Here is a 27,716-nt window from a genome sequence, read left to right as displayed (position 1 = left end):
GGTTAGGTCTAGAGTAGTACTTACTCCAGAGCCAAAGTAATACTACTTTGAATGTGTGGCCTTTCTAGACTTGTAACTGAATGCTGTGGCAGGTTCAGTGAAGCCACTTATTCTGGATAATCGGAGCATTAATATCTCTCAGCACTGTGTGATCTCTGGGGCCTCCAAAGTCCTCAGTAACTCTTCTCTACCATGCCTCATGAAGTCTTGCCCTGTATAGATGCAAACTAATGTTGTACCAAAATCTCAGTGAGATCTCTGCAGTTGTCTGGAGATCCTTCTTTGTATAGTTTACTGTTCTTTCTCAGTTTCATACCTCAAAAGTTTCTGATGCCTCAGTAGCCGTTAACTCTGATGTTTGTTTTCCCTGCCCAGCAAGACTATTGCTTTTTTTCCAGGATACTGTTCTATGCTGCATTTTGGAGCTCATTTCTTCTGTATCCTTTCTCTAAAAAAAATCACAGACCTTGGATGTCTGGTGTCCAATTTTTAAAAATGATTCACATATTTCTAATTGTTTAAAGTGAGATATGATAATCCAGTGCCCATTCTTCTTTCCTGGCTACAACTGAAACTTGGCCATTTAAATATTTTGAAGTTATTTATTTGGTAAGAAGATGCTTTAGATATTAATCTCATTTGATTAAGTGATTACTCAAGTTCTTGTATGTTACAAGAGATTTTATCTGGAATATGAATTTCAGAATAATCAACTCTATGTGTTAAGGAGACTACAGCATTCTTAAATTGAAATATTTCATGCCATCTTTAGTTTTATTTATTTTGCCTTGGGGAACTCTGTTTCCACGTCTTGCTCTCCACTTGTTTTCCCCTTGTGGCTTAATGTTGGATTTTAGATTTGGTTTCCTGGTAATATCGTAATGCTTCATTTTACTCACCATTATTTTTTAACTTTTGTGACCTTTTACTTGCTTATAATTCTCCATAACTCTTTTCTAGTTAGGTTATTGCTAATTGCTAAAGTGGACCCAGTTGTAGAATGACTAATGTAAAGCTAGTTACCTATGAACATTCTTCTACCAATTTCAAGGTGTCTAGTGATTATTGTCCTATGTCTGTATTCTCTAATGTATTGATTAGCCAAGTCCTTTTAGTAAGAGGTGCCCATAGTAACTAGTGGAGTTTTGTGCCTCATGATATACTCATTCAATTGATTAAACTCCTAGCCAGTCACTTAAATCTGTCTTTCGTTTCCAGAATGATTTTTTTCTGTGTCATTAGAGTGGATGTGTTAGCTACGGACATGCTATTGCCAGGCTGCAAATAAACAACAAAGTTATTAGTCTTCCCCTCATTTAACGAGATCTCTAAAAGGCCTTAAATATCACTCAAGACTTGTATTATGAGAAATTGCTTTTAGAGCTCTAATTTTATTTTTTGTTAATACAACAGTGTCTACTTCTATAGTATAAATTCTGTCATTCCACATACATTTTCTGATAGGAGATAAAAGATTCTGATCAGATGAAAAGGATCATTTGGCTGTTATCATCACAAGTATTGATAAATAACTTTCTACTCAAGTTTATCAGTCTTTTATGACTTTTGGTTATTGTGAATTAGTCATCAGTTGCACTGAAAAACAACAGCATCAGCGTCCCTCTTGATTTCACAGAATGACAAGTTCAGCTCCTTCAGCTTCGGCAGGCCACCATGGGTGGCATCTGCAATGGCAACGGCAACCTTGGGGTGCACCAGGCAGTCCCCAAAATTGATCACCTCTACCTGCTGCAAGGTCTTCAAGGTCTCGGCCATGGCCACAGTGCCCTTCTCAGTGAAGGTATTGTTCAGGTTGATGACCTGCCACAGGGGGTCATCATTTGCAAGTGAGCATCTTCCTGGCAAAAGCCTGGGCCAGGGCAGTGACACCAGGGTGGTTGATCCCATTCTGTGGCATGTGGACCTCCTCCAGGGTCCCAGTGACCCTAAAAGCTTCTGCCAATGCAGTGGCGCCATCGTTCTCCAGATGGTTCCTGCCAGCCACAAAGACCTTCAGGGCCAGAGACTTGCTTTGGGCACTGGATTTCCAGTGACACTTGGTCAGAGCTGCAGCCAGGATCTTGCTGCTCCCGAAGCCCATGCCACAGTTGTTGAGCTTGAGTTGGTGCAGGGTGAAACAGGCTGAGCTCTTGAGTAGAGTTTCAAAGACTTGCATGCCATCAGGCCCGGATGCGTTGTCACTTAAGTCCAGTTCTACCAGCTGGGCCCCAGATGTGATGAGTCCTTCCCCTAGTGAGATCAGGGCTGGTGGGATCTTGGACTGCAGCCTCCCTGTGAACATGTCACTCCAGGGGCAGCGCTTCAACTCCGACTTCTTCTCTAAGGCCTTGGTGATGACCCAGGCTGCTTCCATGCCCCGTGTTGCCTTCCAGACGCAGAGTCTCCAACTTGTCAAAGTCTTCAATCTCTTTAATCACATTTTTAGCATCTTCCGTGGAGTTGAGTTTGAGGCTCTTGCCCTTGAAACTCAGCTGTCGCCTAGCCACCTGAGTCTTGGCCAGTATCTCTTGCAGCTTGACAATGTCTTCCGAGGCCACGTTGGTCAGGCTGGTGGGCTCTCCTGGATATCTGCAGACTTGGGGTCCAGAGGTCCCGATGTCCAGACCGCTTGTCTGTCCGGTCTCTCAGGCTCCTGGCCTCATGCGCTTCGAACACCACCTGCTCTCCGCACTGTGGCAGATGATGGCGGAGGAGGAGGATTGTGAAATCCCTCTTTTTTTTTTTTTTTTTGCATATTAAACAATTTGTTAGAGGTAGAGAATTCAGGCTGATTTTGATTTTATAACTGTTAAAAAAAAAAATCTAGGTCCATATATTTTATGCACTATGGAGTGAAAATGAAGAGGAAAAGTGGAACATCTTAAAAAATCCCATAGTAATGCATTATATTTGAAGGAAAATTTCATGTGAATAAGTTTTAACATAAAATCTTAAAACTTTATGGGTCTTAAGTATATATTTTTGGATATTTATGATAAATTGATTTAAAAAACAAAAGCAACATATATGATTTATTTTATATATATATATATATATATATATATATATATATATATATAATTGCACTTTAGGTTCTGGGGTATATGTGCAGAACATGCAGGATTGTTGCATAGGTACATACATGGCAATGTGGTTTGCTGCCTCCATCCCCCCATCACCTATATCTGGCATTTATCCCCATGTTATTCCTCCCCAACCTCCCTACCCACGGCTGTCCCTCCCCATTCTCCCAACAGATCCCAGTGTGTGATCTCTCCTCCCTGTGTCCATGTGTTCTCATTGTTCAACACCCACCTGTGAGTGAGAACATGTGGTGTTTGATTTTCTGTTCTTGCATCAGTTTGCTGAGAATGATGGTTTGTCTTCCACAGTGGTTGAACTAATTTACACTCCCACCAACAGTGTAAAAGTGTTCCTATTTCTCCACATCCTTTCCAGTGTCTGTTGTCTCCAGATTTTTTAATGATCGTCATTCTAACTGGCTTGAGATGGTATATCAATGTGGTTTTGATTTGCATTTCTCTCATGACCAGTGATGATATGCATTTTTTCCTATGTTTTTTGGCCTCATATATGTCTTCTTTTGAAAAGTGTCTGTTCATGTCCTTCACCCACTTTTGAATAGGCTTGTTTTTTTCTTGTAAATCTATTTTAGTTCTTTGTAGATTCTGGATATTAGCCCTTTGTCAGATGGGTAGATTGCGAAAATTTTTTCCCATTCTGTTGGTTGCTGGTTCACTCTAATGATTGTTTCTTTTGCTGTACAGCAGCTCTGGAGTTTAATTAGATCCCATTTGTCTATTTTGGCTTTTGTTGCCAATGCTTTTGGTGTTTTAGTCATGAAGTCCTTGCCTCTGCCTATGTCCTGAATGGTTTTGCCTCGGTTTCCTTCTAGGGTTTTCATGGTGTTAGGTCTTATGTTTAAATCTTTAATCCAACTGGAGTTAGTTTTAGTGTAAGATGTCAGGAAGGGGTCTAGTTTCTGCTTTCTGCACATGGCTAGCCAGTTTTCCCAACACCATTTATTAAGCAGGTTATCCTTTCCCCATATGATTCCTTTTTAATAAAATGAGTATTGTATAGAAACTAGACTAGAGAATATATTCCAAATTGTTAATAATGGCTGTGTCTGAGTATTATGGGTGATTATAAGTTTTTCCATTATATCTGCCTTCTCATAACAAAAAGAAAAATATATTTTAATTTGAATTGCATTTTTATTCAGGATGGAATAGATATTTTAGTTTAGATAATCTTTTTAGCAAATTTAGAGTATTTTAAAAACAGGAAAAACTTAGATTTTAAAGAGAAGACTGAACTATGCTTAACACCTTATCTCTTACTAATTTAAAATATATATATTTAGATTTATAATTTATAAAAGTTCCTTATGAAGGTTAATATTCTGTAAGAAATATGAGTGAAGTTTACCTCACTGGAAACTGTTTTAGCTCTTTATTTAAACTTCTGGTATTAATAACAACACTCAAAACTTTTATCTTAAACCTTTCTTAGCACCACAATTATCTTCTGAATTTAATATCTAATAACTTCTACCCTTTTTAACTTAGTTTGCATTTATTTTCTATTTATATTGTACTTAATTTGTCATATGCATATATATTCGCTAATTATTTATTCCACATTATTTAGCCCTTAAATTGAACTATTATTATTGAATATATTATCCTGCCTGGTTCATTAGTTGTTTAATGTTTACATCTTGTTCTTCTACTTTGTTGTAAAGTTTTCAGGATCTGGATCCTATGTGACAGGTATTTTATGCCACCCAGGATTTTAATATATCATGGTAGGGTCTGGAGAAGCACTTGTTGATATAGTGCTTACTCAGCTCTTAGACTCTGAAGTACTAGATAGTTAGATTGCAGGAAGAGATTTTCCTTTACTTGGTATTCTTCCCACTGGATCTGGGAGCTCTGATTTGACACTGGGAGCACAGTGTCAAATAGCACAGATCCTTTAGGGTGCTTGGCTACTGGGTAGGATTTTAAAAGTACCTTTTCTTACAATTCTTAATGTGGAAATGCTTGAAATTTCCCTATTCAAGACTTAGGATAAAGTGGACAACTACAAAGAATGATCTCTGCTTTTAACAGGGTTATGGACTGTATTAGTCAAGTTTCTCCAGAGACAGAGAACCAATAGACAATACATAGATATATAAAAGAAGATTTATTATAAGAGTTGACTCAGCCAGACGTGGTGGCTCAGGTTTGTAATCCTGGCACTTTGAGAGACTGAGATGAGTGGAACACCTGAGGTCAGGAGTTTGAGATCAGCCTAGATGACATGGTGAAACCCCATCTCTATTAAAAATATAAAAATTGTCCAGGCATCATTGTGGCATGCCTGTAATCCTAGCCACTTAGGAGGCTGAGGCAGTAGAATCACTGAAACCTGGGAGGCGGAGGCTGCAGTGATCCAAATTCAAGCCACGCCCTCCAGTCTGGGTGACAGAGTGAGACTACATCTCCAGAAAAAAAAAAGAGTTGGCTCATGTGAATATGGAGACTGAGAAATCCCTTGATATGCTGTTTGCAAGTTAGAGAAGTAGGAAAGCCAGTGGTATGATTCATTTCAAGTCTGTAAGCCTGAGAACTAAAGGAGCCAAGTGTAACTCTCAGTCAAAAACCGAATGCCTATGGGCAGGAGCAGATGACTGTCCCAGCTGAAGCCCTTACTTGGACTTCTCCCTCTCTCCTGGCCCTCAATGGATTGGAAGATGCTCACTTGCATTGGTGGGGATGGGTCTTCTTTACTCAGTCTACCGATTTAAATGAAATCTCTTCTGGAAACATCCTCACAGACACATCCAGAAATAATGTTTTCCCAGTTTTCTGAGCATCCCTTAGCCCAGTGAAGTTGACACATAAAATTAACCATCACAGAGACAAGTAAACAAAGGGTGACCACTGATGTGACAGGGATTTAGAAGGTTTCCCTGAAGAGCAATAGAGGCCTCTCTGCTTTTCATCCCAGTGCTTCTTTCCTTCTGTCTTGTCTTTTCAGTCTGATCAGCACAGCTCTCAATAGGAGAGAATGGCCAGGAAAGGAAAAAATACAGGATTAGACCGAAAATGAAGACAGCCGGGTGAGCTGGAAGAGATAGTCTGAGATGATTTCTGGTTGCTCTGAAGGGGAATTAGAGTTCTAAGGGGACAGAGAAAGGCACTTCCTTATTTCAGTTTATCTCAAGCTCTAAAAATCAAAACTCCCTGGAAACATGAAAGCCAGTAGATTCGATGTGTAATCATTTTAGAAGAAGATACCTCCTATGTTTTACAGGTTGCTTTCTTCTTTTCAGTAACTGGTTTGATTGAGCCTTCCCTATTTTGCTGCCACTTCCCAAATTGGTCTTTTTGGATGGGTATAGATTCTCTGACAAGGTGTTTATTTACGGGTACATAGATTTTCTGTCTCTTGCTCCTCTGGGTGTGCAGTTGTTTTATTTTCCCTTTTTCTTTTGTTTGCTTGCTTGTTTCACTTCTTGATATTTCCTCATAAAGAAAAATAAATGTTTTCTCTGTTGCTAGCTTACTTTCTTCTCCCAAACATTTTGGAGCAGCTTTTTTCTTTTTCCAATATTTTACCTCTTGTATGTTTACCCTCGTGATAAAATACATAGCCTGCATGGGGAAATTCCTACTTGCAAAATAAACAGTTGTCTTTATTTTTAAGTCATGAAAATAATCAACCTATTTTAGAATTCTACTGGAATATACCTCATTTACAAAAGTTGGTAAGAAACAAATATGTGCTTATTTTGGGGGGTTTCCAATTTTAGATGTAACACTTTATATTGAGAAATATTAGTAAGTTAAAGTTTCAGAGGCCTCATGCAACAGAGGCTTAATAATAAGAATAAAGAGAACTATTATTTAAATAAAATTAGAGAGAATTCAGAGAGAAAGAGCAGGGGTTTTTTTTTTGTCCCTGTCCAGTAACCACTTCTCTGGTAGGTGTCTTTCATTATTTCTCAAGGCACAATAGCTGTGGATGACTAGAATTTCTGCAATAGTTCTTCTCTGATTTCTTTCGTTCTTATATTTTCTGAACTAATTGCTTTGTAACAATTGTTTCCAAACATAGAAATCCTGATTTACTTGATCTTCTAGACAAAAAAAAGTCTAGTTCTTGAACAACTGATTCATTAACAATGAAGAGTGTCCTAGGCCAGCCCCCTCAACCTCCCATCTTCACAGCTGTGTCTTTAACTGTTTAGCCTGGCTTATTGCACAAAATAGGAATTGTCTGTTTGCCAAATAAAGAAATAACTGTGATGTTAACAAGTATGCTGTAAACTCTAATGCAATGATCTATGAACTAGAGTTTGAGAACCAGTGCTTTAGACGAATTTTTAAAGACTTTTCTCACAGAGACCTTTCCTCACTGATATATAGAGCTGAGCTAGCAGAGTCTTCATAAGCATTCCTAAGTCTGAATGCATTAGAGCTTTTAATTTAGAAAACAAAGGAAAAATATTCCAGGATAAGATGCTATCAGAAACCTTTTTCTTTGGCTCTCTTCTCATGAGAATGCTATGGTGGTGGGAGTGAGCAAAGTTTGAAGGGGATATAGAAGAAATTAGAGTCTTACAGAACTGTGGAAGTTTTCCTCTTTGAGTTCAGCTCTGACTGGGCCATTGGCTAACTCCCAAGGCATGCTGACTTCATGTAGTCAATGACATTGTGTGGGTGTGCGATTTTTGAAAGCTGGTGTTTTTCTTAGTATCTACAAAGATGATGAATACTAAAACAGAAAAAGTGACCTGGAGTAAAGAACATCGCAGATAGCATGTAGGGCCATCATGGAGTTCACCTCTAAATTTGGAGATAAAAATCAGTGTCTGATAATAAAGACAGAAAAATGGTAAAGATATGATCTCTGTACAAGATAATAATTTTTAAGCGTATTACTTAGGAGACTTAGAACAATCTGATACTATCTAGGATTCATTCTTGGGACCAGGACACAATGAAGAGGGCAGTACCAAATTGCTTGTGCTATATGATTATATAAGGCTGTGTTAAATAGAGCATTGTTCTTACACGGAGTGTAAGAAAATTTGAATCTTGGAGTATACAAATATTTCTACTTGTCCCTGTCACATGCAGGGATATGGGTCCTAAACAGACAGTATGGTAAGTACTAGTGGCTTCCTTGTCGATTTTACCCCATGATGGAGATAGGTACATTAGGCTATCAGAGCTTAATAGCTCTGCACAGTAAATAATTCCCAGATAACTCTATTTTGTCTGATTCAGGGTTCACCATAACCCACTTAAAGTAACTGTCATTCCACATACATTTTCTGATAGGAGATAAAAGATTCTGATCAGATGAAAAGGATCATTTGGCTGTTATCATCACAAGTATTGATAAATAACTTTCTACTCAAGTTTATCAATCTTTTATGACTTTTGGTTATTGTGAATTAGTCATCAGTTGCACTGAAAAACAACAACAAAGAAAACCAAAATGTTGCTGAACCAGAACCTTAACCTATGGTGAACCTCTTAAGGTATGCTGCCTACAGTTTTCGTTCTGAACAGTTCAGAAGCCTCACCTTTTGATTTGAGAGTGCATCCTGGGTTTGCTATAATCTCATAATAATGTCACTGATGCAAATAATACTAATAGCAATAAATATTATCTTACAACTACTTCACACTTAAAATTGATCAATCCTGGATTAAGTGCCTTGCACAAATTTTCTTACTTAGTCCTCATAAGACATTATGAACTAGACTCTGTAGAAATCCAATTTTCAGATGAGGAAAGGGAAGCTTAGCAAGGGTAAGTAACTTGCCTAATGCCATATAACTAGAGAGTAATGGAACTCTGACTTGCTTCTTTTACCTAGAAAAGGTTTTATCAACTTAACTAAAAATCTAAAACTTAGGACTTGGCATCAGTTTATCTGTAATGCTCATGGATTTTCCTAACTTTGTGTTAGTTTAGTCCTCAAGCTGGCTTCTATCACAACAGTAAAATGATTGTCAGGAGCTTCCAGGGGCTACAAGTCTCCTGGGTCACTTCCAATGAGAAAGGAGACCTTCTTCCAGGAGTTCTTTGAGAACAGTGAAGAAGTTTCTTTTCCAGATATCCTCAGGAAATGTCTTATTGCCCCCAGCTGAGTGATGTATCAAGACCTGAATACATTTCTATAACCATGGGGATTAACTCAATCAAGGTTAAGCCAGAGGTACAGTTAGCATCTCTAAAGCCACAAGAATTCCTGCTACATCCAGGCAACCAGTAGTTATATACCACACACTTATAGGTATAAAATCTTGTTCTCAAAGCGTGATTTAATGAATAGTTAGGCTGGAGTCTTCCCCTCAATAGAACAATGTAATTTATGAAAAAATTCGGTTATTTAAAGAAGGACATTTTATGAGGTTAAATAGCATCCTCGCTTTTCTCCCCAAATTTATGTCCACCCAGAACCTGAGAATATGACATTATTTGGAAATAGAGTCTTGGCAGATATAATTAGTTAAGATGAGGCCATACTGGGTTAGGATGGGTCTAAATCCAGTGAGTGGTGCCCTTGTACACAGGCCATGTGAACACACAGATACACAGAGAAACACAGAAGAAGCCTTGTGAAGGTGGTGGCAGAGATTGGACTTATGCTGCCTCAAGCCAAGGAACATCAGAAGCCACCAGAATCTTGAAGAAGCAAGGAAGAATCTTCCCCTGAAGACTTAGGTGAAAGCGTGAGCCCGCCAGAACTTGATTTCAGATTTGTAATCTTCAAAGCTACAAAGAATACATTTCTGTTTTTTATAGTCCACCCAGTTTGTGGTATTTTGTTATAATAGCTCTGGAAACCTAATACAGATACCATGGACAGATCTCTCCAACAGTTATGCAATGGTAGAATATATCTGAAATTTAAAATTGACAAACCCAACAAATCAATAAAAAAAACTAAGCAAAAAATAAATAAAAGATTTAGAATGGACAATTTGTATAAAATGAAACAAAATCAAATACTTGGAGATGCTCAAAATAATCAGAAATGCAAGTTAAAATATCATTTTTCAATGATTAGCCTAGCCATAATTTAAAAAGATAGATGTGTCAACTCTTGACTGATATTTGAGGATACAAGAACCCATATGTCCTGTGGAGGGAGTGTAGACTGAGCCAGCCATTCAGAGAGCAATGTGGCAATCTTTACTGAAATTAAGTATATGCATACACTTTGACCTATCAATTCTGCCACTGAATGTATGAGCCAAAGAAATTCTTACATAAGATCATAAAGGAACATCTATGAATGGAAATGTCATTGAAATAATGTTGTTGGTCAGAGTTGGAAACAACCTGTGTGTCTATCATTGAGAGAGTAGAGAAGGGCTAGAGACTGAATGTTTGTGTCCCTCCAGAATTTATATCTTAAAATGTTAACCACCAATATAATGGTTTTAGGAGGTAGAGCTTTTGTGAGATCATTAGGTCAGGAGGGTACTAGTGACTTTATAAAAGCAACTTTGGAGAGCTTTCTTGCTCACCTTCCACCATATAAAAATACAAGGAGAAGTTGGAGGTCTGCAACATGAACAAGGGCTTCACCTTAACCCATCCATGCCACCACCCTAATCTGACTTGCAGCTTCCAGACCTGTGAGAAACCAGTGTTTTTTGCTAAAGTCATCCAGTCTATGGTACTTTGTTATGGTGACTTGGACTAACTAAAACAATGGATAAAGTATGATGATTATACATCATGGTAGCTTGCCATGTGGCAATTAGAAATGATGAATCGGAGACACAACAATGAATGGATATTAAAAAGATGTCTGTGAAAAAGAAATGAACATAATGAAATATATACAGTACTAGTTAATTAATAACATCTGTCCACTAATCAGAGCACATTTTACAAGAACACATAAAGGATTCACTAAACACAATAGAATGGTCACCTATCAAAATCATGGGTACGAGTAAGAAGGAAATAAATAAGAAAAGGCCTCACATGGATCAATAGTAATGTATAATAAAATAAGAAGCAAGATTAACTTAACTCTGTTTACTTAAGATATAAAAACACAAAGTTCAATTCATAAAAATTGGTCACCAAATTATAGTTGAATTTTGAATACTGTGGAGAATAGGGGCACTGACACCTTGAGCACTTGGAAATCCACATATAACTTTTGACACCCCCAAAACTTGACTACCAATTGCCTACTGTTGACTGGAAGCCTTACCAATAGCATAAATCATTAGCACACATTTTATATGATATATGTATTATATATTGTATTCATACAATAAAGCAAGGTAGAAAAAGGAAAATGTTATTAAGAAAATTACAGGGAAGAGAACATATTTTACTATTCATTAAGTGGAAGTGGATCATCATAACAGTCTTCACTGTCATTGTCTTCATGTTGAGTAGGCTGAGGAGGTAGAGGAGGGGTTGGTCTGGCTGTCTCAGGGGTAGCAGAGGCAGAAGAAAATCTGCATATAAGTGGACCCACAGAGTTCAAACCTGTGGTGTTCAAGGATCAACTCTACTAGGCATTTTTATTTTCATTTTTTGGCCATTGTTCATTTTTTTGAAAGACATTTAGAAGTGAGCTCAGTGTATAATAAGCAATGCACATTTTTACCTGATTCTAGGGTTCAAGTATATTTTTTGGTTTTCCCTTTTCTCTGTTGTTCTCAGTCTCCTTTACTTTCCATCTTCTGTCACCCCTACTTCTTCAGTGTTAATATGCCTCAGGGTCCATTCTTGGTCCTTATTTTTTTGTTCTACAATTATTTCCTGGGAATTTGAGTCATGTCTATGACATCTATCTACATCTAGCTTCCACCTTTCCCATGGTTACTGATCTGCAATATCTCCTATGTGTTCTACTGAGCAGGTATGATATTGAACCCATATTCTCTTCTTTGTCCTGCAAATGTGGTCTTTTAAAATGATATTATCTCAATATCTCAAGCAAATTTGGAAACATCTTAGAGTTCTCTTTTGCACTCCATATATCAAATCCTATTTATTATACTTCAGAAATACCACTAAAGCCAGTTTCTCTTGATATCTTTACAGTCACAGAAAGTCACCAAAAGGCTTTAAGCACAAAAGTGGTACAGGTAAACTGCTTCAAGAATGATTGCTATGCATGCAGCAAGAGGAATCTATTGAGAAGTATGGAGACAGGCTGAGAGTTATTAATGAAATCCAGGAAAGAGACTGTGGATGCTTGAACTAAGGTGATGGCAGTGGAGACACAGGGAAATTAATTCCTTTCATAGATAATTTGGTAATGGACTTGATATGAGTGGTGCTGAAGCTAGGAAGAGCTGCGAAGTGTGAGTCTCAGGTTTCCGTCACAGCTACTGGGTGATTATTGTGCAATTTTCTAAAGAGAGAATTGGGAAGGAGTAATGGTTGTCTTGGGGAAAAGATTGTATGACTGCAGTTATGGATATGTTATACTGAAGGAATTTTGGTATAAAAGTTGAAGTGTTTATAGATACTCTAAATAGATCCAATTTGAAGAACCGAGGTCCAGGCTATTGATACAAATTTGAAAGTGGTTAGAATTTTAATGCAATTGATGCTATGGGGGATGGCACACCCAGGAAGAAAGTGGAGTGTAGGAAACACTCACATTTAACAGTTGGTAGAAGGCAGTTGCAAAAAGAGACAGTGAGTGAAATACACTACAGAGCAACGCCAGGAAACAGAGTCTTCTCTGCTTCAAGTCTGTAAGTCTGTCCAGGAGTGTCAAATGTTGCTGAAGGGTAGCAGGATGAGTGCTGAAATTAGGTCCATGGGATTCACCACATATGGATCACTTGAGTAATGCTGGATGAATAGAATTTAGGTTTATAACTAAGAGGGAGGTGAGAGTGAGATAATGGTGGCAGCAAGTCTAGACAACATTTAGGAAGTTTGGATAAAGAAAGGAGGGAAGGTATAAAAAAGGTAGTTGGAATGTTACGTAGGATCCAAGGAGTGTTTTTGTTCCATTTTGTTTTGTTTTAAAGATATGAAGCAAGCTGTTTAAATGCTTATGGGTAAAATAACCTAGGGATTTTTTTTTAAAACCTAAGAATTTGATTGCTACTTGTATGTTTCCACATGGTATGATAATAATCTTCTTACAAGTAAAACTCTGCCCGTAGATGTTGATTCCCTTGAAAGGAGGCATGATGTGTTGTTTGCTTTTTGTTATTCTCATTGCTCAGCGCTAAACCAGATCCATTATATACAGTCAATAAACATTATTAAGAAATAATCCTCACGCCTGTAATCCCAGCACTTTGGGAGGCTGAGGCAGGTGGGTCATGAGGTCAGGAGATCAAGACCATCCTGGCTAACATGGTGAAACCCCATCTCTACTGAAAAAAAAAAAAAAAAAATACAAAAGTTAACAGGGCGTGGCGGCACGTGCCTGTACTCCCAGCTACTCAGGAGGCTGAGGCAAGAGAATTGCTTGAACCTGGGAGGTGGAGGTTGCCGTGAGCCGAGATCGTGCCACTGCACTCTAGCCTGGGTGACAGAGCGAGACTCCATCTCAAATAAAATAAAATAATAAAATATAATAAAATAAAATATAAAATAAAATATCCTTGAGTCTAACCAGATCCAACTAGTGATCAGCTCATTACTTTTCCAACAAGCTTCTAATGTGAATGAAAACAAGTGGGACACATTGGTAATTATTACATTAAATTAACTGATATCACAGTTGTTAGTTTAAAGACTTTTCCTAAAGTATTAAGTTTCCTCTGCACGTGAGAGAACTGTTATATTACACCAGTAGAGTTCCTCCTTTTACCTGGGAAAATAAGTAACCTAAAAAAAGAAATCTAACAATGGGAACTGTAGGCTGGTATGGAGGTGGGGGTGGGGAAGAGAGAAAGAATTAAAAAACCTGAACACAAACAATTAAAGAGTAAGAAAAAAAGATAAACAGATATCTTTTTCTCTGGAAAGAGATTTTTTAAAAATAGCCATCAGCAATATTTAAAAGATAATTATTCTTCATAGTCATTTTATAAAATGTTAATTATTTCTTTCAAACTATCTTTGTGACTTATTATCTTAGTTATACATCTTCCTTATGTTCTCTCCCTTTAACCATTTTTTTGTATTACATGTAAACATTTAAAAATATTATATGCCTCTTTTATATTTTGATTGCCTTTTTATGTAGTGGCTGCTTCATGATATTTAAAGGTCATTATGTGATTTAAACAAGACAGATGTTTCCTAGTTTCTGCTAATTGCCATTTTAAATTTAACTTATTAACATGCAATTAACTTAAAAAATTTATCACTATTATTGTTCAATACAGTACTGTAACATGCTGGGCATCTTCCTTATTTAAAACAATCATTACTGTGGTATCTTAAGAATGAAGTATAGTCTTTGTTATTTAACCAGATGTGAAACTACATTTCCTCCCTTCCTAAAACCTTTCCAATTCTTGCAAATGAATTCTTCACTACTCAGGTAATTTCTTACAATCTTGACTTTAGGAAATTAAAGTTAGTTTTATTGAATTATTCTAAGTACCACAATTTCAACATGCAGAATTTACAAGTATTACAAATAGTCAAACAGCTTAAAAATGCTTTTCTTTAAAAATTTCCACCTATATTGATTTTTTGTATCTTGTGAGTACGATATTCAAATAAGAAATGTTCTTTTTTCTTTTGTTGACCATTTAAAATTGTTTTCCTCTGCAATTTTTTGAAGCCTGGGTTTGAGAGATGGTATTACCTTGTTAGGTACAAAGGGCGCATTAATTATTTGGCTCTATTTCTAACTGCTTTTCCTTCTGGGTCTTAAAGACTTTAAAAAAGTTTCTCATAACATTTGTTTGAAATGTAGATCATAATTATTTCAGCTTGTAGTCAACTTGTAGTAATAACTGATAGATTGCAGTCTGAATTGTGTTAATAAATTTTGTTTTTCCTGACAAATTTCCTAAGGTCACTTTTATTCCTAAGTTATATATATGGAATTGTAATAATATATATTAAATATATAGAGAGGCAATAAAATGAAATGCATAGTAAAATTCTAATTGCCTCAACTGAATCATTTGTCCAACAAATACTTATTAAACATGTACTGTTTGCCAGGCATCATTCGATACACTGACAAAATGATGGTGAACAATATAGATATAGACAGATATTCTACCCGCTTTGAGTCTTTGCTCTTAGTGAAGAGAGTAAGACAATAAATAGGTGAAAAAAAAATGGAAATGTAATTTCAAATAGTAGTTGGTGAAGAAAGTAATAAGGAGATATAATAGAACTTGCTTATTTGGGTGGGGAATGGTAGATAACACAATCAAGCAATCTCTCTTCTCTAAAGAAGGGACTTTCAAACTGAGACCTAATTGCAAGCAGTCATGCAAAAAGCTGAGGAGGCGCAATCTGGGCAGAGAAAATAGCAAGTTCCAAGGCCAGCTTGACTGGATCCTGTTTGGTAGGAGAATAAGGCCAGTGGTATTGGCAAGACGCAGAGTTAAATTAAGAGCATTTTTTCTTCTCAATTGAAATAAATCACAAATCAATTACTTAATGTGCGGTTATTTATTTTAAACTCCCTATGCATTAAGCGAGTCCCTTGGGAGATAGAAAATAGTAAGTTTCTTTTAAAAATAATTTTCAAATATTTCAAATCTACAGAATGTGCAGAGACTAATAATATAATTAATGTTCACCAGATTTAAGAGACTTATCCTGTTCATATTTGACAGTACTTCTTCAGATTCCTTTTCAGAAATAAAATGTTACAGATATACATGAAACTTTTTGCACACCCTTGCTTATGCTATTCCCTTTCAAGAGGTAATTACCATTGAGAAGTTTACATTTTTTAAACTGTCCATTCGTAATTGTATTAACCATTCTTTGTGGCAAGATATAGACCTAGAGAGAGGGGCAAAACCCAAAAATAGATGAATCATATCCCAAAATGCCATTTAATCACCATTTAAGCAAAGGAAGAATAATGTCAAGACAGAGAAGCACCCACCATAAACTTTCTGAACTTCATTTCCTCCTTTCACCCAGAAGTACATTATCCTGACTTTAATAATCCTTGCTTTCAAGCTTCTTTATAATGTTCTCACCAATAAGTTACCTTTGCCTATCTTATGTGAATGTAACTGTATAGTTTGTAGAGATTTTTGTCTGGCTTATTTTCTTCAACATATTTGTGAAATTCATCTATGTTGTTACATTACATATCACTGCAGTTTGTTAATTTTCATTGCTGTAAATATTTGTTTGTGTGTGAGTAACGCTATCCGCTGTACTTTCTAATGTGGATTGTTATTTGGATTTCTTTCAGCTTTTTGGTTATTACAAGGAACACAGCTATATATATTCTTGTACATAACTCTTGGTTGCATAGGTACTCTCATTATTGTTGGATATACACCCAGTAGTAAAATTGTTAATTCATAGGATATGTCTGTCTTGAAATTAGTAGAACCTTCTGAACTGTTTTACAAAGTGGTTGTGCAAATTTACATTTCCACCAGCAGTGTAAGAATTTTTATTGTTCCATGTCCTTACCAACACTTGATATGTCAGCTCTTTTAATTTCAGACATTCTGGGGAATGTTTATTTTATCTCTCTCAGGTTTTAATTTGTATTTCTTTGGGACTAATGTTCTTAAAGTCATTTTCTTATGTTTATTGACCATTTAGACATCCTTTTTATAAAGTGTCTGATTGAGTCTTATTACTTCATTTTATTTTATTATTTTTTGAGACAGGATCTCACATTGTTACCCAGGCTAGAATGCAGTGGTGTAATTATCACTCACTGTAACCTTGGATACCTGGGCTCAAGTGGTCCTCCCACCTCAGCCTCTCAGGTGGCTAGGACTACAGGTGTGTGCCACCACAACTGACTAACTTTTAAATTTTTTGTAGAGATGGCGTTCTCACTATGTTGAGCAGGCTGGTCTTGAACTCCTGGCCTCAAGTATCCTCCTGCTATAGCCTCCCAAAGTCCTGAGTTTGTAGGCAGGAGCCACCATGCCTGGTCTTTTTTCTTATTGATGTATAGGATTCTTCACATTTTTTAGATAACAAATTATAGGTTACTAGATATTGAAACTATTTTCTTCTACCCTGTAAGTTGTCATTTTTCTCTCTTAATGACGTCTCTTGATGTTGCCCAAATTATCACTCTTTCCCTTACAGTTAGTACTTTCATGTTCTGTTTAAGAAGAGCTTTCTTATTCCCAAATTATGAAGATATGCACCTACATCATCTTCTATACATTTTATTGTTCTTTCACATATAGAACTATAATCATAATCCACCTGGAATTGAGTTTGTAGAATGTTTATTTTGTGAGCAGTGTAAGGTAGATGTTAAGTTTTACTTATTTTCCTTGTGTGAGTAGCCATTGTCTCAGCATTGTATATTGAAAAGACTTCCTTCACTGCACTGCCTTTACCTGTATTGTAAATCAAATGTTCTTACATATGTGTGTTAGTTTCTGCTTGTTCTGCCCCATTGGTCTGTTTATTCTTTTGATCATACCACATTATCTTACTGTAGCTTTATAATTTTTAATATTTGGCAAGGCGGTTCTCTCTTCTTGCTCTTTTTTTTTTTTTTTTAAAGATTGCTGTGATTCTTCTCAGTTTATACACACACACACCAGTACCTCCACACACACAGATTTTAATTGAGAGACTCTAAAATTATAGGCATATTTGGAGATATGTGATATCTATATAATAAGTAATTTTTAAGTTCACAAACATTGTATATTCTCTTATTTAAGCCCTCTTTAAAATTAAAGAATTTCTGACCTTGTATTCAGAAATCTTAGTATTCTTGTTTATAAATTGTAATAGTTTTTAATATAATCTTTTGGATTATTGACATAATATCAGTATATCTTCTTCAGTTCTAATCTTTGACTGGAGGTTGTCATATCAGATATCTTTGTATTATTTCTGACCTCAGAGGAAGTTTGTAACATTTTACTATTATTTTCATTAATATGAGTTTATCAGAGAAACACTTTCTGAGTTCTTATTTTTCTTCACACATCATTAATATATTTCCATTTTGAAAAATATTTTTACTGGATATAGATTACTATGTTGGAAGGTATTTTATTTTCAGCCATTTTCACTTGAAAATAGCATTCAGTTGTCTTCTGGGCCCTGTTGTTTTTATAGAAAGGTCCACTGTTAGTTACTCCTTTGAGGGTAAAATTCTCTCTACCCTGTCTCCTAGCTTTGGCTACTTAAGATTTCTACTTATGTTTTCAGCACTTATTCTATTATGTTATTAGGCACAGGGTTTGTTTCTGTTTTTGTTTTTGTTTTTCATTTGTGTCCTTGAGATTTACATGGCTTTTTTGATTTCTGGATTAAGGTCTGCAGTTTTGGAATCTTTTAAATAAAATAGTCGTTCCACCTTTTTTCTTCTTTATCTCAGGGATTCCAATTACATGTATTTTAGATCATATCACTGTTTCCTCTTTCTCTGTTAACTTTTTGATTCTTTATCTTTCTCTCTCTTTTCCTCATGCCTGATAACTCCAACAGCTGTAGTATCATTTGACCTATTTCGTTTCTAGTAGTTTTCATTCAGGCAGTTTTGTTCCCTTTGGTGCCTGGTTATTTTTTATTATAGATTACTGTACTCAAAATTGTTTATAGATATTCTTATTCAGAGAGAACTTGTGTTTGTACCTATAGGTGCCTTGGGGATACTAGCAATCATGGATCAATCTAAACAATTTCCAGAATTGTCATGCTTCAAGCAAAACTGCCAATTTCTACAAGGACCTATGTACTTTTAGCTTACTATACTCTAAGGATGAAGAACCTGGGGGATCCAGTCCAAAGCTAGATAGATCCACCAGCTTTCCTGACCTGCCCTCTACTGGGGGACCCCTGGACCCCAACTTTTGTTTCACTAGCACAGCAAACCTCTTAAGAGAAATCTTCTATAATCAGCAAATGCCCTTGATATGAAGAAGCTGAAATTCTTTTCTTTTTCCAGACTTCCTTCTCCCTTGGTTCTAGATTCAGTAACTTTGCAATATTTTCTTGTCTTCTCTATTACCATACACATATTTTAAAAATATTTTCTACAATTTTTTTCCTGGTTTTCCTCAGTGGAATAATTGGTTTGAGGAAGTTAAAGTTTGCTCTATTCACAGTTCATACCATGTACCATATGCTTCAAAACTTGAGTATCTGTTACTTACCAGAACCTAATCTGGAGATTTGGGTTATACAGTTGAAAATTAATTCTTTGTAATTGGAATTTTACAATCTGTTTATTGAAATTATATTTTAAAATCATTTGAAATGTTACAAAGTATTACGGATAAATAAGGAAAACAAGGGAATTTGGGAAATATGACCACTACTTTCACTACTGTTATTTGAAGTTTATAATAATCCTGGAATATAGGTGAGCATTCATAGATAGAAACTGATTATCAGAGATCATAAATACTTCAGCAAAAGTGACAGATTTAGTGACTAGTTAGGAATTGGCAAGAATTAGAACTCCAGTCTATTTTTGTCCTTAACATTTCATTGCCTCTCCTGACTTGGAAGATAATTACTGAACATGCTAAATATCTTTCATATAAATTCTCATTCTTCTGCCAAAACCACGACCATGTAACTGTATTATGGGAGATGAAAAATTATTATTAATTTTTCTAATGTTGAACTTGAGGCATAATTAGGTTGGATATTAGAAAATTTTAGAAAGGAAATAGAAAAAGACATAGTTTCAAATCTGGCTTTGCCACTCATTAGCTGCATGACCTTGGAAAATTTATTTAAGTTCCTTAAATTTGTATTTCTAAGCTTTAGAGTAACATGCACATCTCCACAGGTGAACATGTGAATTATAGGAATTATATTAGATAATACATGAAAAGCACTCGTGTAATGGGAGAGTTTGGTTTATCTTTGGTTTCTGGGAGGTTGCCTCTCAATCCTTGGGACTGTTCAAGTGAGAGGAATATCTTTGTTATTCTTGGTAGGTCCTGATAGTTTATACTAACAAGGTGACTTATGGTAGACCCCTAGATATTTAAAGCTAATGAGATGACTCAGGATGAGGGCCGATCACACAGAAATATTAACCATGTAAACGATTGGGGCTTTCAGCCAAGAAACATATGAGAAAATGTTCATCATCACTAATCATAAGAGAAATGCAGATCAAAACCACAATGAGAAACCGTTCCACACCAGACAGAAGGGTTTTGATGTTGGCAAGGCTACAGAGAAAAGGGGACGTTTATACACTGTTGGTGGGAATGTAGATTAGTTCAGCCACTGTGAAAGTGGTTTGGAGATTTCTCAAGGAACTGAGAATTGAACTACTCTTCAACCTAGCAATCCCATTACTGGATATATGACCAGTGGAAAATTATTATATCAAAAACACATGCACTTGTATTTTCATCACGGCATTATTTACAATAGAATATGTTACATGGGTTGACATGAAATTAACCCAGGTTTCCATCAATAGTGGATTGGATAAAGAAAATATGGTACATATACACTGTGGAACACTATGTAGCCATAAAAGAGAACAAAATCATGTCCTTTGTGGCAACGTAAATGCAGCTGGAAACCATTATCCTAAGTGAACTAACACGTAAACAGAAAACTGAATACCCCATGTTCTCACTTATAAGTAAGAGTTAAACACTGAGTACTCATGGACATAAAAATGGGAATGATAGCCACTGGAGAATACAAGGAGGGGATGGGAAGGGGATAAGGATTGAAGAAAACTATCTATTGGGCACTATGCTGACTACATGGGTGACAGTTTCATTTGTACTGAAAATTTCAGCATCACACAAAATACTTTTGTTATAAACCTGCACGTGTACCCTTGTACCCCCTTATTCCAAAATAAAAGTTGAAAAAAAAAGAAAAACAATTGGGATTTTGAGTCTCATAATGTTAGCCTAACCTCCAGGGAGAATTCAGACTGGAGACTGAATTCAACCTCATGTCAATGATTCAGCCAATCCTACCTACATAATGGCCCAATACAATCTCTAGGTCCTGAAGCTCAGGTGTATTATCTGTTCTCTTGCTGCTAATAAAGACATACCTGAGATTGAGTAATTTATAAAGGAAGGAGGTTTAATGGACTCGTGACTGGGGAGGCCTCACAATCATGGCAGAAGGTGAAGAAAGAGCAAAGGGATGTCTTACATGGTGGCAGGCAAGAGAGAGCTTGTGCAGGGGAACTCCCATTTATAAAACCATCAGATCTCGTGAGATGACCATGAGATAGCACGGGAAAGACCTGCCCCCATGATTCAATTACCTCCCACCGGGTCCCTCCCACACGAGCAAAAATTATAGGAGCTACAATTCAAGATGAGATTTGGGTGGGGTCACAGCCAAACCATATCATCAGGTGAGCTTTCTGTGCTCTGTATTGTATTCTACAGTGCTTTTGGCGGATTGCTACACATAGATGTGTTGGGATGTGTCCTGACTCCAAATGGATGCTTTGCATTTAGGATACCACAAACCTTGCCCTGTGCATCTATTGCTTTGGATGGTCTGATTTGGCTGGTTCAGATTTGCTACAATAAAACTGTAAATGTAAGAACAGTACTTTCCAAAATTCTGTAAATTAAGCCAGAAAATTATTGAAACTGAAAGGGTAATGAGAACCCCTGAATTTATAGCCATCTGGTCAGAAGTGAGGGTGGTGTATGGACCTTTGAACTTGTGCTGGTTTTTGAAGTGGGGATAGTCTCATGTAGGACTGTTCCCTTAAGCTGTGAAGTTTGGCCCGACTCTGGGTAATTTGTGTCAGAAGTCCTTACAATCACTTATCATGGTATTCAACAAGTAATAGGTGATAACTTAGTAGGTACCATAATTAGTAATAAATTAATATAAGAATAGATACACAGTCACTGCCACATCTGGGACACTTAAGTTTATAAATGCATATAAGTTAGTGAATAATTAGTGAATTGCTGAAAATAAATTTCATACAGTTGAAACATATAATTACTGAATATTTTAAAACCTGTACTCTTGGGTGGTTTGAGTGACAGAAGTTTGAATACTGATCTTCCATTATGTGATATCATATTAATTGCAAGAGTAATTCTTCTGGGATTGCCTTCTTGTAAACTAGATTTTTAAAGTCTTTATTTGAATTAGTGTCAAGTCCTTAACATTCATGGAGAAACTTCTCCGTGTTGAGCATAATGCTTAGACAGAGATATAAAGTCAAATAAGACAAGATCTGTTCACTCCAAGGCTCATTATCTAATGGGAGAAGCACGCATATTAATTTGAAACTCTAATAGGGTGGACTGTAATAAATGTTTTAGCAGTGTTACAGACAAAATGCTATGGGAGTAAAGGGGAAGAAAATAATGTCAGATAATAAGACTCTCCTAAAACAGGCTGATATTCTTGATGCAAGGCAAACATTGCAAATGAAATTCTCCTTTAACATGCTGTTAAGATTTTCTTCCCTTTTCTACTATGCTACACATGTTCAAGTACATCATGGATTCTTAATCTGTGGTTCTCAGGTAGTCTGTGATCATTTTTCCTTCTATTTCTTTTCTCCTACTTTGAAAAATTGAGGTGGAAAGATCCTTATTTATTCTAAATTATATTTTACAAATGTAATTAAACTACAAACAAATGACAGGAGAAAGGAATATAAGAATGATGCAATGGGTACTAGTTATCCGTTCCATGATTTGTGTCTGAAACAGTTTGTTGTTGATGAAAAATGAACATATTTGACTCACCATTATAATTGGGAACGTAGGTCTTTGTTTACAACAGGCTAGTTTAAGATGGAATATGTCAAACTTGAGAGGGAATAGTGGTCAAAAGCTGCAGTGCTTCTGGTGTGACCATATTCCTGAAAATAAAAATAGGAAGCTACAAAGCTAGAAAAATTTTATTTTTCTTACCTTGGCCATCTGAAAATAAACTCAACAATACTAGTGAATTTTATGAAAATGCTGTCAATTCAGTGCATCCAAGCATAAGGATCAGACTGTATCATGTTATTTTCTTATAAACTGAATGTTTGTGTCCTCCCAAAATTTATGTATTGAAACCCTAATTCCTAATGTGATGATATTTGGAGATGGTGCTTTTGGGAGGCAATTATGTCATCAGGTGGAGCTCTCATGATGAGATTAGTGCCCTTATAAGAAGAGACAGGAGAGGGCTTGTTTCTCCCCTCTCTCTCCACCGTGTGAGGATATAAGAAGAGAGCCATGTGCAAACCAGGAAGAGTGGCCTCACCAGACACTGTATCTGACGGTGCCTTGATCTTGTGCACCTGTTTTTAGAACTGTGAAAAATAATTTCTATTATATAAGCCATACAGTCTATGCTGAGTAAGGCACAGGCCTATAATTGGACTTTTCTCTACATCTCCAGATTTGTTTTTCAGAAGCTTTCTAATCATGGCCTTCACTTTCTAGTCTTGCTTTTCCCAGAAGGGAAGAGGTATTTCCAAGGGTGTTCTACATTCTCTGTCTAGAATGCCCTTTACATGTTGGTCTGCCTGTTGGCTCCTCTTTGAATCTTTCCTTTCACCTCTTAGAATGAACTCTGCAGTAGGCGGCTTATAAAATGGCTCTCAGTTGTACCCACCTCCTGGCATGCATATTCTTGTACAATCTCCTCTCCTTAAGGCTGGATTAGTAACATAACTTGCTTCCAACAGATAGAATACAGGAGAAGTGTTGGGATAACATATCTGACATTAAGTTTATAAAACTTGGACTCTCCTATCTGCTTAATTCTGATTCCACTTCTAGCAGTTTCTCTGGAGTGTGGAGATTTTCGCTGGGAGAAAGCCCTAGAAAATCCATTTTGAAAGTTCACATGTGCTAGGCTATTCCATTTCCTTCAGAATTTCCTTGAATTCATTTATTTTATTCATTTTCTGTTATTCTCAATTAGTCCTGTGTTGCTTTCCAGACTCTTGGCTATTTGGGGGTTCTCTTGTTCTTGGATTCATCAGGCATCCTTTTATTTCCTTCTGCTTCCTCCTGCAAGACCAATATCATGCAGGTCTCATGGCTATTGAAGGTTTGTCCCCACTTACTTGTGTTTTGACAATAGATACCCTCATCATTTAGACTTTTTTTTTTTTTTTTTTTGGTAATGATTGTCCAGTAGTTTTTGGTTTTGCTATCTAGATGTGTGTGGATCCTCACAGATCAAAAAGTGATACTTCCACTGCTGCCAGCAATCCAGAATTTCCCACTGGCTTTATCTTTTGATATAAGTACCTCAGTTTTATTCTAGGTAACTAAAACTCTTCTCCACTCTCAGTCCACCTGCTTCTGAAGGTATTGGCTCCATTCCCAGGCTTCAGAGCTGGGTATATGTTTTAAACCTGGCAAACTAAAAGAAAATCATATTTTCTAGCAGTGACTGGTTCAGTGGTAAACAGGTAACCCCAAAAGACATGAGACTTTTATTCAAATGGTTGAAAAACACATATATTCTATTTTTTACAAATTTGAATTAGTTGGCAACAATGTGCAGTCCAAGAATGATGTAGAGTAGTGCAAAACTAGGGGACAGAGAGACCAAGTCCCTGACAATGTCCTTAGGACCTCTTGATCAAGCTGTCACTCAGGAAATTATGCCCCTATGTTTTCAATTATCTAAGCCAATATATACCTTCCAAAAGTAAATTTAATTGTGGTTTTCTTTCACTTACAACTAAAATGATCCTGAATGGCATGAGCTTTTGTATCATTCTATGCCTCAGAATTTGGAATTTTTCCTGTGGTTTAAGGGATGGCATGTAAAGAGTTTTGCATTGGGAAGGAGACAGATTACATTTAAATTTTAGAAAACCACATTAATAATAGTGCAAAAGTTCAATGACAGTAAAATAGCTAAATACAGAGAAACTAGTAAGGATGTTAATTCAGTCATCTAATAAGCAGAAGATGAAGAGTTCAAAGGAAGGCCCTGGCAATAGGAAGGAAGAAAAAAGCAGAGGTGAAACATTTGCAGACAGAATTGACAGAAATTAATCAGCAATTGGATGATGAAAAGAAGGGAAATGAGGAATTGAAATAGAAGAATATTTGGCAATGTTTAAATGGGGGCGGTGAGATAAATACTGGTTTTTAATCATGAAATTGTGAGTACTAAGAGAAACAGAAAAGGGAGGGGAGGGATAACTTAGATTTTTCTTCTTCATAGGTGAAATAATATTTAGCTAAAGATTTATTTCTATATAAATTTATCATAATTATTATTTTTGAGACAAAATCTCACTCTGGTACCCACGCTGAAATGCAATGGTGCAATATTGGCTCATTGTAACCTCCGCCTCCTGGGTTCAAGCTATTCTCGTGCCTCAGCCCCCCGAGTAGCTGGGATTACAGATGCGTGTCATCGCACCCTGCTAATTTTTGTATTTTTAGTAGGGATAGGGTTTTACCATGTTGGCCAGGCTGATCTCAAACTCCTGACCTCAAGTGATCTGCCTGCCTTGGCCTCCCGAAGTGCTGAGATTACAGGCGTGAGCTACCACACCTGGCCTTATTTCTACATTAATGTATCATTATATACGTTCTACATTGCAAAAAACTGGTTCTTATAGAACTGTAGTATCCCAAGCTACTAAATGACATTTAAGAATTCAATAAAAGTGGAAGACAACTATGTATCAGATGTGTGACAGAATCTTGTCAACCCAGTTAATGATCCAGATAGAAGAAAATCATTATATAAAGAATAGTAGGAGAAAGTTGACGCAGAGGTAGAATTGAGTCGACTCATGAAGAACTAGCAGGATTTGGTTGAATGGAGAGCAGTCAAGAGGGGCTTTCAGATTGGAGAGGCCATAATAGAGTGATTATATAATGTATGATTCAATTCAGGCCACTCTTAAGAGTAAATGGGGTGCTATTAGTAATTGCACTTGGACAAGAGACAAAATGAAACTGTCCCGGGCAAACAGAGACACTCGTTGCCCTGTCCCTGAGAAGATGATGTAGGCAATGGGACAGAGGCAGAAATGAATCTGCAGTCATCAAGACACAGAGAAAGTGAAGTCAGATGCTGCAAGGGGTCCCAGAAGATGTCATGGTTAACATATTTCCAATGAGCAAGTTCATGGGCAAGTGGTAACAGGCCTTGACTGCCAGTTAAGGAGTTCTATTTTACTTTCTGAAGGGTAAAGAACAGATTGGAGGAAGGAGAAATGACTAAGCAAACAGTCTGCTTGTTTGATTGACCCTGAGTGAAAAAAAGCATAAACGAACCAAGTTTCCCTTTTAGGTGCAGTTAGGTTGATACTGAAGGAGCCTCTCCAGTGATGCTGCCAGCTCCCAGTATGGATACCATATTGATGTCTCAGAAGGAATGTGAGCTGGTGGAGAGATCCTTGATACTATTACTAGCCAGCCACACTAACTTAAAAAAGTCACTTCATCTTTTTATGCTTTATGTAATGCTAGCAAGAGCTTATACTTACTGAGTGCTTATGATCTAGCCTCTGGATTATTACATTTGTTACTTGTATGATCTCACTTTCATGAGCTCATGGCAATAATCCTGTAAATGCATGTACTACTATATTTCGCCTATTTTTTCCAGATCAGGGGAGGCTTAGAGAAACAAAATACGACTTGCTCAACACATAACTTCTAAGAAATAACATGGAATCAGAGTTCAAATCTTCTTGGCCCCAAGTCCATGCTTCTAACCACATGTGATTTCATCTTCATCTGTGGAAATGGGGATAACAAAGACATGCACAGCCCCCATAGCTGGGCTATTGTGGGGCTCAGTGAGATAAGATATGGTCAACATAGTGTCCCAAACCCAGGATTCCTGTCCCAGAACAAGGGTCTGGGGCTTATTCAATTCAGCCACCGAGTACTGGTAAGGGGATCCTCACTGCCATTCCCCTGCCAGTCCTGGGGGTCCCTCTTTAGGTTTACGGATCTTCTGGGGTACTGGGCTTGGAGGTGTTCTAGGTACCATGTAAAGTCATCACTCCTGGTGGGCAGTCAATAGACAGATCACTTCATACACTTGAAAAATACGTGGGCTTTTTTGCAGGCCAGAGTCTTTCCTTCTCCTCAGACTCCCAGAGCCCCAGCTGATCATCAGATAAACTTGTTCCTCCTCAGTGATTTCCCTCACCAAACTCTATTTTTTCACATGAGTTCTCCCCACCTCTAAAACCCTCTATTTTCATTTGCTTTTATACAAGGCCTTGTTTTGCCATTAAACTCAGAGTAAGAACTAGCATCAGGCTAAAAACTGGTTTTATTTCTTTGAAGTTAAGGAAAGCTCAAGCTTCAAACATTCTTAGGAAGTGTAGGGGAAATATATAGGTATACTTTTTAATGCAGCACATAAAAAGATACATGAGCAAAATAGTTGTTTTCATAATAAAGAAGGTCGAATGCTCATACCCTGTCACATAAATAACGGTGCTTTGAAAACCGAAAAGTCATCCAGAAATGTAAAGAAATGTAAGAACTGTTGAATCACTCCCAAGACTTGGTAAATGTTACTGAAGTATTCTCATTTAGTGATAGTTTCTAAATTTCTTTGTCCATATGAATCACAGAAATTGTGTTAGGCAGATAACAGGCACACACATCTTGTGA

The 27,716-nt window shown here is 36.8% G+C and overlaps 1 pseudogene; it reads right to left on the bottom strand.

Moving 5' to 3' along the window:
- Nucleotides 1-1,587: 1,587 nt before the first annotated feature.
- On the bottom strand, nucleotides 1,588-27,081 carry LOC105721299 (ran GTPase-activating protein 1-like; annotated as a pseudogene).
- Between the last annotated feature and the right edge of the window lie 635 nt (nucleotides 27,082-27,716).

This window comes from Aotus nancymaae, unplaced genomic scaffold (genome assembly GCF_030222135.1).
Source record: "Aotus nancymaae isolate 86718 unplaced genomic scaffold, 86718_ANA_hifiasm-v0.15.2.pri h1tg000036l, whole genome shotgun sequence".
In the NCBI taxonomy this organism is placed as follows: Eukaryota; Metazoa; Chordata; class Mammalia; order Primates; family Aotidae; genus Aotus; species Aotus nancymaae.
Note: the sequence above shows the minus strand (reverse complement) of the source record. Positions and strands in the feature narration are given on the sequence as shown.